The following is a 14458-nucleotide window of genomic DNA, read 5'->3' as shown; positions in this document are numbered from 1 at the left end:
CAGGAGAAAATTTTAGGAGCCCAATTTCTTGCATATTTTCATACCTAGAAAGACACTAATGTCATTAACTGAGATATGTGTTCCTCGTGACTCACAGCAACCTTCTACTGAGATGTGTGCTTGATTGCACATACCCCTTCTCCAAAATCACATATAAACCAACCTCGCCCACCTCTTTGGAGCAGTTCCTCAAAACTATCTAAGAGGCTGTCTACCCCTGGGCTATAGTCGTCAGTAAGTCCCCAAATAAAACTGAAACAGCTCTCACATTGTGCATTTTTATTTCAATGGACAATGATATAAAAATTAAAATTTACCCCCAGAATGAGGGGAGTGCCTTGGTTCTAGCCAATTTACTTATTTACCTATCAAACATTAATTTATATGCTGAGCACTGGTGATGCAGTAGGAAACAAGACAAGATCTTTGCTTTCATGCCTAGCAGGAAAAATATCAAACATACAATCACAAAACTAATGGGCTATTTGGCTTGAAAATATTAATAGCTAACATTTACCGAGCTTACCTAAGCACACACCACACAATGATTCATTTGATCCTCACAACAGCCCGGCAAATGGTTTTGGTGATTACCTCTGCTATACAAATGGGTAAAGGAAAACTTTTAAAAGTTTATGCAATTTTATCATTTAATTAACAGTTTTCAGATGACATACTGATACGTGACAGAGCTGCAATTTGCACCCAGACATTGTTCTCTGGAGTTCTTTTTTTTTTTAATTTATTTTTGGCTGTGTCTTTGTTGCTGCACGTGGGCTTTCCCTAGTTGGGATGAGCGGGGGCTACCCTTCCTTGCGGTGCACAGGTTTCTTATTGCAGTGGCTTCTCTTGCTGCGGAGCACGGGATCTAAGGTGCACGGGCTTCAGTAGTTGTGGTTTGTGGGCTCTAGAGTGCAGGCTCAGTAGTTGTGGTGCACGGGCTTGATTGCTCTGCAGCATGTGAGATCTTCCCCAACCAGGGATCGAACCCGTATCCCCTGCACTGGCAGGCAGATTCTTAACCACTGCACCACCAGGGAAGTCCCGCTCTCTGGAGTGCTTAACACCCATCTTCATTGTTTCATGAATTCAACAAGCCTTTATTAAGTGCCTGCAATTATCCCAGGGACTGTCTTAGGGGTTGGGTCTGAGTAAGGGGGAAGGTAGTAGATGAAATAAACTCATAGATGAAATTCCTCATCTGCCAGACTTCTCTTCAAGTTCCTGTGGACACAGGGATGTTTCTAGTCACATGAACCTGGATTTGAGTCCAGGCTCTGAGAAACAGAAAAGCAGCCCCTGATACCCAGGAGCTAGCCTGGCACTTACAGGAAGGCCTTGGTGTTCTCCTGTTGAGCATAAAAACAGAACACAGAACATCAACATCAGACAAGGCTGCTCTGTGACTGTGATGGATCAGGACAATATAAAGACCTCTCCATAATCATGTCTGAACCAGACAAAGCAAGAGCATTGTCCAAAGCACAAAAATGACCAAGTATTTCCCTAACCTAGCTCATATAGAGATTGCTGCTTCTTCACCAATTACAGCTTTAGACTCAGTCTCGTCTTCCCGCATTCTAGATAAGATTTACCAAGGTACCCCATCATAGACAGCATCTGATCCAGATAAAACCCGGCTTCCTTATTTATTTAACTATAGTTGATTTACCATATTGTGTTAGTTTCAAATGTACAGTTTCAGATTCTTTTCTTTTTTTAAAAAATTTATTTATTTATTTTTAGATTCTTTTCCATTATAGGTTATTACAAGGTATTGAATATAGTTCCATGTGCTATACAGTAAATCCTTTTTGTTTATTTTATTTTATTTTAAAAATCTTTAGAATTTATTTTTTTGGCAGCACTGCGAGGCTTGTGGGATCTTAGTTCCTCAACCAGGAATCAATCTCGGGCCCTCGGCAGTGAGAGCGTGGAGTCCTAACCACTGGACCGCCAGGGAATTCCCTATCTATTTTATATATAGTGGTGTGTATCTATTAATCCCATACTCCTAATTTATCCCTCGCCCTCCCCTTTCCCGTTTTGTTAAGTTGATCTGTATTATTTGTTTGGATTCCACATATAAGTGATATCATATAATATTTGTCTTTCTCTGCCTGACTTACTTCACTTAATATAATAATCTCTAGGTCCATCCATGTTGCTGCAAATGGCAATATTTCATTCTTTTTAATGTCTGAGTAATATTCCATTGTGTGTGTGTATATATATATATATATATATATATATACCACATCTTTATCCATTCATCTGTTGATGGACATTTAGGTTGCTTCCATGTCTTGGCTATTGTGAATAGTACTGCCATGAACACTGGGGTGCATATATCTTTTCAATTAGAGTTTTTGTCTTTTCCATATATATGCCCAGGATGGGATTTCTGGATTATATGGTAACACTATTTTTAGGCTTTTGAGGAACCTCCAACCTGTCTTCCATAGTGGCTGCACCAACTTACTTTCCCACCAACAGTGTGGGAAGGTTCCCTTTTCTGCACACCCTCCCCAGCATGTATTATTTGTAGACTTTTTAATGATGGCCATTCTAACTGATGTGAGGTGATACCTCATTGTAGTTTTGATTGGCATTTCTCTAATAATTAACGATGTGGAGCATATTTTCATGTGCCTATTGGCCATCTGTATGTCTTCTTTGGAGAAATGTCTATTTAGGTCTTCTGCCCATTTCTTAATTGGAAACACTGCTTCCTTAAGCCCTCCCCCAAATTACCACACACAAGCCCAAATCCTAAATGTCCTTCCTAAGACTCTGTTACTGAGATGCCCTATCATTCCTCATAGTTCACATCCCTCACTTTGCTGTAACAAATAATAAACCCAACTTGTTCAACCACGGGTGTGTTTCTGGTGGTCTCTGATTGGAGAGCATTCAAAGGTCCCATGCTCACTAGCTATGTGACTTCAGACATCAGTTTCACCTACAGAAGCCCCCATTTCCTCACCTGTTGAAATGCAAAGATTTATTCCTACCTCAGAAGGTTGTTGTGAGGATATGGAACAGGCTTAGCACTGAGAGCTCTCAGTGTACTTTAGAAAATTCCTGCTTGAGATGCAAACTATTATATATAGGACAGATAAACAACAAGGTCCTACTATATAGCACAAGGAACTGTATTCAATACCCTGTTCTAAACTATAACGGAAAAGAATATGAAAAATAATATATATGTATAACTGAATCACTTTGCTGTACAGCAGAAATTAACTCAACATTGTAAATCAACTATACTACAATAAAAATAAAATAAAATAAAATAAAATTCCTGCTTGAGCTGCTACCTCCTTTGAAAAGTCACAGAGCACCATCGTTATGAAAAGATATTGAAGCCAACAGCTCCAATTAAGACAACGTGCTGATTGTATTCCCCTTTGTCCTTTTCTTGGGTTCATGAGGCAGACTAAAGGCGAGAGTTCAACTTTTCCTTTGTCAGAAATGAGGTCATTCTCATGGTCTCTTCTGGAAACGTTCCTGAAACTTTAACGTAAGGGAACCAGCACTGTTTATTTCTTCATGTTCTTGCTATTAAAAATGTTCCCAAGACATAACAGAATTGGAACTACCAAACTTGGAAGCACTTCAGCTTCAAAAATATATCAAGTAATATCTTCTCTGCTTAGCACATTAAGGTACTTACAGACCCCAGAAGCCCTGTTGGTGATGTTTGCATTTATGCTGCTAGGACCCAGCATGGATTTAATAGTATTTGATGCCTACAGCAAACTGTGCTAAATAAAAAATATTCATTCCTGTGGGGAAGAATAAAATAAATAGAAATGTTCTGATGTCTTCCTCTGCTTGCTCTGAGCATCCCAAGGGTTCTCATGTTAATAGCCCTAACTTTCCCCCACCCCCTCACCTCCTCTCCAGTTATTCCTCCAAGACTAATAATAACACGCATACTAATAATGGCAGCTAATATTTATTGAATGTTTATTAACGTGTCACACACAGTGCTAAGGGCTTTATGCAGTTTAATCCTTACCCCCAAAATTTGAAACAAGTATTATTACACAAGAGGAGCTAGAGGCCCAGAGAAGTTAAGCAGCATATCCAAGGCCACACAGCTGGTAAGAATCAGGTTCATTTGGAATCTGCCAACAAACCTCCTCCTGTTAAAATGCTGCCTTGCTACCCTGGGCCAGAGAGTAGGGTCTATGAAGCGACAGAGGGAGGGATGGGGCTGGAAAGAAAGAAAGGGTAGGGGCAAGGGGGAGTGGGGGTCCATGCAGAGGCAATCAGATCTTCTCCAGAGTGCAGAGGGAAGGGGTGGAGATTAGGAGCACAAGACAAGTAAGAGGCCATTGCAGAGCCTCAGAGGGAGTGGGGACTTGTGTCAAGGGTTTTGGGGGGCCAGGAAGGTTGAATAGTGGGAAAGGGCAAGTTATTGTGAAGGAGAAAAGTGTGATTAAGGACCTGAGGCCTCACAGGTGTATATCTGCCGGGTGAGGAGAGGCAAGGATTCTAGGGGACCTTCTGACCTATGTGATCTGTTAAGGCTCACAGATCCCTGCCCTTCTCTGGGCCTCAGTGTTTTCCTCTGTTCAATGCAGGGAGAGAAGTTTCCAGGATCCCAGGAACCAGTCCAGCTTGGGTAGGTGGTGAGGAGGTGGCATCACTTTTTCCTTTGGTCTCCTCACCTGACATGGGGGAGAAGGTTCCCTGAGCCTGGTCCATCCCCATCCCAACCCCAGGCTGGGGTTAGTCTCCCTCCATGGGTCTAGGAGGCTCAGAGAGAAAGACCATGTATGCAAACAGAATGGAGAATAAGCCAGAGAAAGCCCCCCCAGTCCTCCTCAACTCCAACTGTTCCTCAGAGGAAGTGGGCCTGTTAGAAGCATGGCCTCATTAGTTACCCAACCCAGAGCAAACGTGCAAATCCTTGCTGTGTACCTTCAGGCATGTCACCTAACCTTGAGCCTCAGGCTCCTCTCATTCTCTGTGCATGGGTTCTAAGGTTGGGCTGCAGTCCACTGCACCCCTGCCATCAATCCTTCTGTCCCAGGACAGCTCACGGTCCGTTTCTTCTGCCTTCCGCCAAGGCCTGGCCTAGGGCTCTGCCCACATGGCAGCCCTGCTGGCCAAGGGCAGCGTCTCACTTGGGTCGAGGGCAGAGTGAACCAGCCTGACTTCTCAGGTTCAGGTCTGGATGGTATTATTTGTTTAGGGACATGGCCACTAGATGGTATCAGGGCTATATTCTGGAATCTTCTGAGAACTGGGAAAGGAGGACCCTATTCCTGGGAGTTAGGCTCTTCCCAGAGGATTCTGTAATATTCCCAACACAGATGAGGCTTGGACAAAAGTCTAGGAAACCAAGGAAGGTTTCCTAGTGAAGGAGCGGAAAATCAAGAAGGCACCAAGAAATCATGGGGTCCAAACCCTGGGCAGTGTGGGGAGGGAGGTGGGGTACTCATCCGGCAGCCCATCTCTGCCCTGCACCTCTGGGAGCTCAGGAAGGAAGGGAGGAATATTCACTCAGGGTGTACCATGTGCCAGGCATTATACGGAGATTTTTTTTCTTACATTTTTCTCAGTGAGTCCTGTTTTTTGTTTGTTTGATTGTTTGTTTTGTTTTTTTTGTTTTGGCTGTGCCACATGGCTTGTGGGATCTTAGTTCCCCAACCAGGGATCGAACCCCAGCCCCCCAGCAGTGAAAGCGCCGAGTCCTAACCACTGGACAGCCAGGGAATTCCCATCTCAGTGAGTCCTCTAAATAGTTCGTTGAGGAAAGAATTATCGGCCATTTTACAGAGGAGGAAACTGAAGGAATATGACGAATGTCACACAAGTAGAACTGTATTTTGTGCTTCCAAGTCCTGGAGGATGAGCTAGAAGTTGGGTGACCAAATAAAATACAGGATGCTCAGTGAAATCCGAATTTTACATAAACAATGAATGGTACATATTTATACTAAAAATTATTTGTCATTTATCTGAAATTCAAATTTAACATGGTGACTTTTATTTTTTGCTAATCAAGCAATCCTAGGTAGAAGGGATGCCCATGGCCAGGACTGTGAGGTCTAGGAGAGAAGTTTGAGTGATACCATGACCCCCTCTCAGGTGTGGGGAGAAGGCCCAGGCACCAAGGTCAACAATTGCCTGCCACCTGCTACCTGGCCACCAGGGGGCAGCCGAGGTTTGCACAGCTCCTGGTTGGGTGACTGGAAACTTTCCCAGGGCCCGGGAGCAACAAAGACCTAAAGGGACCAAGATCCTCAGACTCTCATTTTCCCCCACCCTGCACCCCATCTGTCACCTTGGATCCCACACCCCAGGAAATCGCCCCGCCCTTTGTCCACCCACGATCAGGCCAGAAACCCAGGAATTTTTTTTTTTCTCAAGACTAGATATAATTTGCATACAAAAAAGGTCAAAGTCTTAAGTGTTTCGCTGCACGAATGTTTACATATGAACACACTTGCGTAACCACCACACAGATCAAGACAGAGCCGTGCTGTCCAATTCAGAGGCCTCTAGCCTCATGTGGCTACTGAGCACTTGAAATGTGGAATCCAAATTTAGATGCGCTGTAAGTATAAAATACACACCGATTTCAGAGACTTAGTATGAAAAAAAGAATGTAAAATGGTTCGTTAATAATTTGAAAGTATTGGGCTTCCCTGGTGGCACAGTGGTTAAGAATCTGCCTGCCAATGCAGGGGACACAGGTTCAAGCCCTGAGCCGGGAAGATCCCACATGCCGCAGAGCAATTAAGCCTGTGCGCCACAACTACTGAGCCTGCGCTCTAGAACCCACGAGCCACAACTACTGAGCCCACCTGCCACAACTACTGAGGCCCGTGCTCCTAGAGCCTGTGCTCCGCAACAAGAGAAGCCACCGCAATGAGAAGCCCGTGCACCACAACGAAGAGTAGCCCCCGCTCACTGCAACTAGAAAAAACCCGCGTGCAGCAACGAAGACCCAACACAGCCAAAAACAAATAAATAAATTTATTTAAAAAATAAATAAAAAAATAATAATTTAAAAGTATTGATTACATGCTGAAATAATACTTTGTACATGGATTACATAAAATGTATCATTAAAATTAAGCTCACCTGTTTCTTTTACTTTTTTAAACTGTGGCTAGAAAATTTTAAATTACATTCGTCGCTTGCATCAGAGTTTTATTGTTCAGCACTGGTGTAGACAGATCTGATTTATTCACCTATAAAATTGGGACTCAGGGAATTCCCTGATGGTCTAGTGGTTAGGACTCCATGCTTCCACTGCAGGGAGCCTGGGGTTCAATCCCTGTTCGGGGAACTAAGATTCCACAAGCTGCATGGCATGGCCAAAAAAGAAAATGCAACTCTTGGAGACTTACCTGGCTGTCCAGTGGTGCGCGTCGCGGCTCGGCCAATAAATACATAAGATAAAACAAAATAAAATTGGGATTTGGAGAGGTGGAATCATTGGCTGATGTTTACACTGCCCAACCGTGGCAGAGTGGGATGGGAAATCGGGTCAATTTGAACCCTGAGCCCGTGGCTTCCACAGTGCCTGGCTCCCAGTCCCCTGTCCTGAATGGGGGTGCTGCTGTGGCATGTTGAGCAGTGTTTGGGTGCCCCAGACTCCAGCAGCACACCCCCTCCCTGCCGTGAGCCCATCCTGGGTTGCGGGAGTCAGGGAGGAGGGCTTCCTGGAGGAGGTGATTAAACCAACACTTGAAAGATGAGTAGGAACAAGCCCAGGTGAAGAAGAGGGAAGTATTTTAGGTAAAGGGAACAGCGTGTGCAAAGGCCCTAAGAGGGCCTGGTGATTGGAGAAATGAAAGTAGTCCTGTGTGGCTGGAGCAGAGAAGTGGGGATCTAGTGAGGTCAGCCAGGCCCAGATTCTGCAGGTCATGACAAGCTTCAACCTGAAAGCCAGAGAGGGTCAGGGGACTGACCTGGCCAGGCTTGTGTGTGGTTGTGTGCGGTTTCTTTTTTTGGCCGTGCCCTTTTGGGATCTTAGTTCCCCAACTAGGGATTGAACCCGGGCCTGGGCAGTGAAAGCGCCAAGTCCTAATAATGGAGACCCACCCCAACCCCTCACCCGGGGAATTCCAGGCTTGTGTTTTAGAAAGATTAGGCCTGTTGCCATTTGGAGAATCCTTATTCTAAGAGAGAAAATGAAAGCCAGAGAGGCAAAGGGCTTTTCAGCGTCACACAGTGAATGTGACCAGGCAGGTACCAGAAGGGACGGGAAAGGCACAAAGACAGCCTTCCTTGTTGAGGAGTTTCCCTAGGAGGCGCTGGCTTTAGATGCCCACTAGGTGATAGCAGAGGAGGGACCAAAATCGGGGGAGCTTCTGGGAGGGCCCTCCCTGCTGTCCCACAGGCCTTTCTGCTCCCATCTCTCTGGTCTGGGCGTGAGAGGGCTCCTCCCTGGGCCCTCTCGTCCAGATCCCAGACCAACAAGGAGAGCCTGGGTGTCAAGAAGCTCAAGGTCTGGTCCTAGCTCTAACTCCCCTCTGCTGCTGTCCTTGGGCAAATTCACATATAAAACAGTGCTTGAGGGCTTCCCTGGTGGCGCAGTGGTCAGGAACCCGCCTGCCAATGCAGGGCACACGGGTTCGAGCCCTGGTCCGGGAAGATCCCACATGCTGCGAAGCAACTAAGCCCTTGCGCCACAACTACTGAGCCTGCGCTCTAGAGCCTGCGAGCCACAACTGCTGAAGCCCGCACGCCTAGAGCCCGTGCTCTGCAACAAGAGAAGCCACCACATTGAGAAGCCCGCGCACCTCAACAAAGAGCAGCCCCTGCTCACTGCAGCTAGAGAAAGCCCTCATGCAGCAACAGAGACCAAATGCAGCCAAAAATTTTAAATAAATGAATGAATGAATCAATGAATGAATAAATAAATAAATAAATAACAGTACTTGAGAACTTGGGTTCTTGGCTGGAGAAATGGAGATTTATTACTTAGTCTACCAGGGGCCAAATTCTTCTGTCAGACCTCCCTCTGGGCCTCTTGACCTGCCCTCTTCATCCTGTTGAGTGAGTTAGACTCCCAGGGCCTCCCCAGACCCCAAGGGCCAGACCAGCCCCAAAAAGGAAGGAGGGGATGTGAGCTAAGTTCTCTGAGTTAGAGCCAACAAACAACCCAGGTTTCAACCTCAGTCAAAGAGCCCTGGGTGGGATGGAAGGGTGGGTAATCAGCAGAGCCTCCCTGTGCCTCCAGTGTGAAGTGGGGTGAAGAGTTGCTGCCCTGCTTCTCCTCACCCCACTGCTGGGTAGGGTTACCAGGTATAGTGAGTAAAAACACAAGACTCCCAGTTAAATTAGAATGTCAGATAACCAAAAAAAATAACTGCAGTGTCTGGGGCACATACTTACACTAAAAATGATTCCCTGATTTCTGAAATTCATATTTAGGCATCTACATTTTATTAGGCAATTCTACCACTTGGTCTTGGTGAGAATGTAAATGTCAAATGCATTCTGAACGGGAAGGGTGTGAATCTTGCACTCAGCATCATTCTCTCATACCCCAAGGCCTGTTGTGGCCCCCATGTCTAGCTAGACAGGGCTTTCAGGGCCCATTCTGTCCCCTTGTTGCTGTTGGGTTTCCCTACAGTTCTGGAGATGGGGTCTCATGCTGCATGAAGGACTCATTTGGGCTATTTGCAGCCTATTGTGAGGTTTTCCCCTCAGTGAGCTCATTTTCCATTCTCCGATCCTCACCACACCCCCTGAGAAGTAAGAAAGGTGAGTAAGTAGGGATGCATGAGCATTCCAATCAGTAGATGATGTCATGGGTATTCAGCCAAGGTAAGTGATTTGCCCAAAGCTGCCCAGTGAGGGGAAGTGGAGCCAGGGGTTGAACCCGGGGCGTGGATAAGGATCTGCTGAGGCTCTTAGGACCCTACTAGCAGGTTGGAGTCAGTTGGGGGAATGGAAAGAGCCCACATTCTGCAGCTTAAGAACTGGGCATCAAATCAATCACATTGCAATTCTGCCTGGCTCCTGCCTTCAAATCCCCTCCTAAATGGAGATCTCACTTGTCAAAGGCTATTATATGTCAGTCCCTAAACACTTTATATACACTCCCATTAATCCTCATGGCATAGGTACTATTCTTATCTCCATTTAACCAATGAGGCCAAAAGAGGCAAAAGGACTTACCCAGGATGACACAGAAAGTAAGGGAAAAGCTAGGACTCCAATCTGGGTCTGGCTTGGGCTTATTATATTCCACTACACTGCTTTCCCCAGGTATTGGATACACCTGGAATTTCTAGGTAGAAAAATCAATCTACAAACAATGACAGTTTTGTTTCTTCTTTTCCAAACTTGAAAATTTGTATTTCTTTTTCTTGTGTTATTGCCTTAGCTGGGACTTTCAGTAGCATTAATAGTAGTCACTCATGACATGTTCCTGAGTGCTTCTGTGTTAGTTATGTATTGCTGTGTAGTAAATATCCCCCAACTTAGTGTCTCAAAACAACAAACATTTATTATCTCACATAATTTCTGAAGGTTAGAAATTCACGAGTAGCTTCTTAATTGAGTGGTTCTGGCTCAGGGTCTCACCAGGTTACAGCAAAAATGTCTGCCAATTTCTTCAAAGAAAATATGTAAATGGCCAATAAGCACATGAAAAGATGTTCAACATCATTAGCCATCAGGGAAATGCAAACAAAAACTGCAATGTGGTATCACTTCACATCCACTAGGATGGCAAGGACGTGGAGAAATCAGAATTCTCTTACACTGCTGGTGAGAATGTGAAATGGTGCAGCCGCTTTGGAAACAGTCTGGCAGTTCCTCAAATGGTTACAGTCATCACATGACCCAGCAATTCCACTCCTAGGTATGTGTCCAAGAGAAATGAAAACATATGTCCACAGAAAAACTTTTACATGAATGTTTAGAGAAGCATTATTCATTATAGCTAAAAAGTGGAAACAATACAAATGTCCATCAGCTTGAAGAATGGATAAACAAAATGCGGTCTATCCATACAATGGAATATTATCCAGTCATAAAAAGGAATGAAGTACTGACACACACTACAACACAGATGAACCTTGAAAACATTATGCTAAGAGAAAGAAGCTAGTCACAAACAACCACATATTGCATGATCCCATTTATATGAAATGTACAGAATAGACAACTCTATAGAGACATAGAGTAGATGAGTGGCTACTTGGGCCTGGGGGAGGGAGGAAGATGGAATGACTGTTACTGGTTATAGGATCTCTTTTTGGAATGATCAAAATGTTTGGAATTAGGTAGTGGTAATGGTTGTACAACTATGAATGTACTTAAAGCCATTAAATTGTATGCTTTAAATGGGTGGATTATATGGCATGTGAATTGTATCTCAATAAAATGTTACCAAAAAACAAAAAGGTCAGGTGGGGGTGTACTCATCCTAAGGCTTAACTAGGGCTTAAGGATCTGGTTCCAAGTGATTCGCTCATATGGCTATTGACAGGAGGCCTCAGTTCCTCACCATGTAGGACTCTTCATTAATGTCCTCATGACATGTCACCCACACCCCCAGAGAGAGTGGTCCAGGAGAGAACAAGGAGGGAGCCATAATGCTTTTTGTGACTTAGTCTAGGAAGTAATGTCACTTCTGCCACATTTTGTTAAGAGGCAAGTGACTAGGTACAGCTCACACAAGGGCGGGGTGGTAGGCTCCACCTTGTGAAGGGAGGAGTATCAAAGAAACTGCGCACATCTTCAAACCACCACAGCTTCTAATGTTGCTCTATTAGGTAGAATGGTTTCCATAGTGTCTCTGAGTCCCCATCTCTCCCCTCTCTCTTTTATTCATATTTTACTAAGTTGTTGATTAAAAAACTAAAAATAGAGTTGCCATATGATCCAGCAATTCCACTCCTGGGCTTATATCTGGAGGGAACTCTAATTCAAAGAGATGCATGTACCCCAATGTTCATAGCAGCAATATTTACAATAGCCAAGACATGGAAGCAACTTAAATGTCCATGGACATAAATCCCTTGCTCTTCTAACTCCGTCATGGTGGCAGCTTCCTAGAGGACACAACCGACACCCAGGCCCTGGCTCCTCCGAACTGCCAGACGCCTTACCCCCAGGGATGCCTTCCATCTCCATCCCGCGACACTAGCATCCTCTGTGCCCCCTCCCCTCCTCTCTCTGTCAAGGGCCTTGCCCTGTGTCTGGCACATAGTAGACTCTCAGTTACTATTTGTTTTTGAACGAATACAGAATGCTCTGGAGGTAGGCACTGCCTGCACCATTCTCCTGGCACAGAGAGCTGCAGAGAACCCTCTAGGTGGGGCCAGGAGGCCAGCTCCACTGGGCAGAGGGAGGGTGCCCTCCAGGCAGTGGGGAGGAAGGCCCTGAGGTGGAGAGGCTCTTGTGGAGCTGGGAATCTCCCAGAGCCATGGGAGGCCCTCCCCACAGGCTAGGGGACATCTGACCTGGCTTCTCCCCAATCCACTATGTGACTATGGGCAAGTCACCTCTCTTCTGGGGCTTCACTCCATCCATCTCAACAATGGGATGAGAAGCCCCGCCCTGCCTGTCTCTCCAGGGAGGGGCAGGGGTTGTGAGCATCAGATGAGATCATGGCTGGGAAAATGTGAACAGGAAAGAGTGGGGTTCGCTGGGTCCTGGGCCTGGGGTCAGTGTGTGGAGGGGGAGAGGGACAGCGAAGGGAGGAAGAGAAAAGATTAGGAGAGAGGGAGACACACACACACACACACACACACACACACACACACACACACACACAGGAACAAAGAACAGAAAAATGTGAGAGACAGAGAAAGAGGGAATGAGTGAGAGCGAGGGAGAGACAATAAAAGGGGGGCTTCAGTGAAAAACTGTAAAGAGAAACAGGAGAGAAAGACAGAGAAAGAAATGGAGAGAGAGAATAAGATGGGGAGTTAAGAGACAGAGAGAAAGATGGAAGGGGGGATGGAGGAGACAGAAAGAAATTATGAGAATCAGAGTCAGAGAGGGAAAGCGACTAACAGCCAGAGAGGGATGGGTGAGGAGCCAGGAGACAAAGGGTTGTGGGGACGGATGGAGATAGACAGGGATAAACAGTCTGACAGGGAGGGAGGGAGGAGGGAACGCCTTCTCCCACAGACCCCCACCCTGCACTCCCCACTGTCACCCACTGTGCACCCTGTCCCACCCCAGACGGATGGGGACCCAGAGAAAAGCCTCGGCCCCTCTGTCTGCAGGGCTCAGCTGGCCCTGTCCTGTCCTGCTGGTTTGGCTCCCGACCTCCTCCTTCCGAGGCCGCTGAGGGGCACCCCGCTGGGAGGCAGGGCTCTGGAGCCTGTCCTGTAGGCTCACTGACGTGGCCACTGGTTAATCTGAAGGGAAAACCCAGTGACACCCTCCCCTGAGGCCCGGGCAGGCCCCAGCCTGCCTCCCTTTGGGGCCCAAGCAGGAAGAGACCTCAAAGGTCAGCTCCACTGTACCCCTCACTGTACAGAGGAGGAAACCGTGCTCCGAGAAAGGCAGGGACAAACCTGCAGTCACATAGCCAGGCAGTGGCCTAACCAGGACTCACTGTCACAGAGGCTGTGGCCCCAAAACCTTTGAGACTTGCTTTCTTCTGGGTAAATTGCTTCCTGCCCAGGGGTGTCCTGAGCCGTCAGTAACAGTGTTTCGAATGCCAGGCACTGTGCTGAGAGTCCTGAAGTGGCTGCTGTGAGTATGCCCATTCTTACAGATGAGGAGACTGAGGCTCAGAGAAGTTGAGACTTCTAAGCCTGAAGTCACACTGTGCCATGACCCAAGCTAGGTCCATCCGACCCTGAAAGTTGGGTTCCTGCTGTGGCAACTCCCAGCCTCCCTGGGTTGTTCACCAGCAGGAAAGGGCCCTGTAATATGGAAAAGGAGGGCAGAGGTGGGAAGTTGAGTTGTAAGTACCCAGCTTCCCCAGATGGTTGGAAGTTGAATAATACATCAGCTTTGAGACACAGGAACATCTGCTGGGTGTAACCCCTCCCTGATGGACAGACCACCCCTGTCTCTTGAGGTACACATGATGCCTGCTGTGTCCCCCAGGTGACTGCAATCCAAGGATGGAGGTGGCTGCAGACACAGCTCCCTAGGCCACCTCTGCTCCTCTGGGGACCACAGTCCCTTCACGTCCAGAGCATCAGCCCTGCCCAGTGTTGCTTTCTTTTTTTAAAATTAATGAATTAATTAATTTAATTTTTGGCTGCGTTGGGTCTTCGTTGCTGCGCACGGGCTTTCTCTAGTTGCGGCGAGCGGGGGCTACTCTTCGTTGTGGTGCGCAGGTTTCTCATTGCGGTGGCTTCTCTTGTTGCGGAGCACAGGCTCTAGGTGCACAGGCTTCAGTAGCTGCAGCACGCAGGCTCAGTAGTTGCAGCACGCGGCCTCTAGAGCGCAGGCTCAGTAGTTGTGGCGCATGGGCTTAGTTGCTCCACGGCACCTGGGATCT

The sequence above is a fragment of the Balaenoptera borealis genome, assembly GCF_965194805.1.
Source record: "Balaenoptera borealis genome assembly, chromosome: 14".
Taxonomy (NCBI): domain Eukaryota; kingdom Metazoa; phylum Chordata; class Mammalia; order Artiodactyla; family Balaenopteridae; genus Balaenoptera; species Balaenoptera borealis.
Note: the sequence above shows the minus strand (reverse complement) of the source record.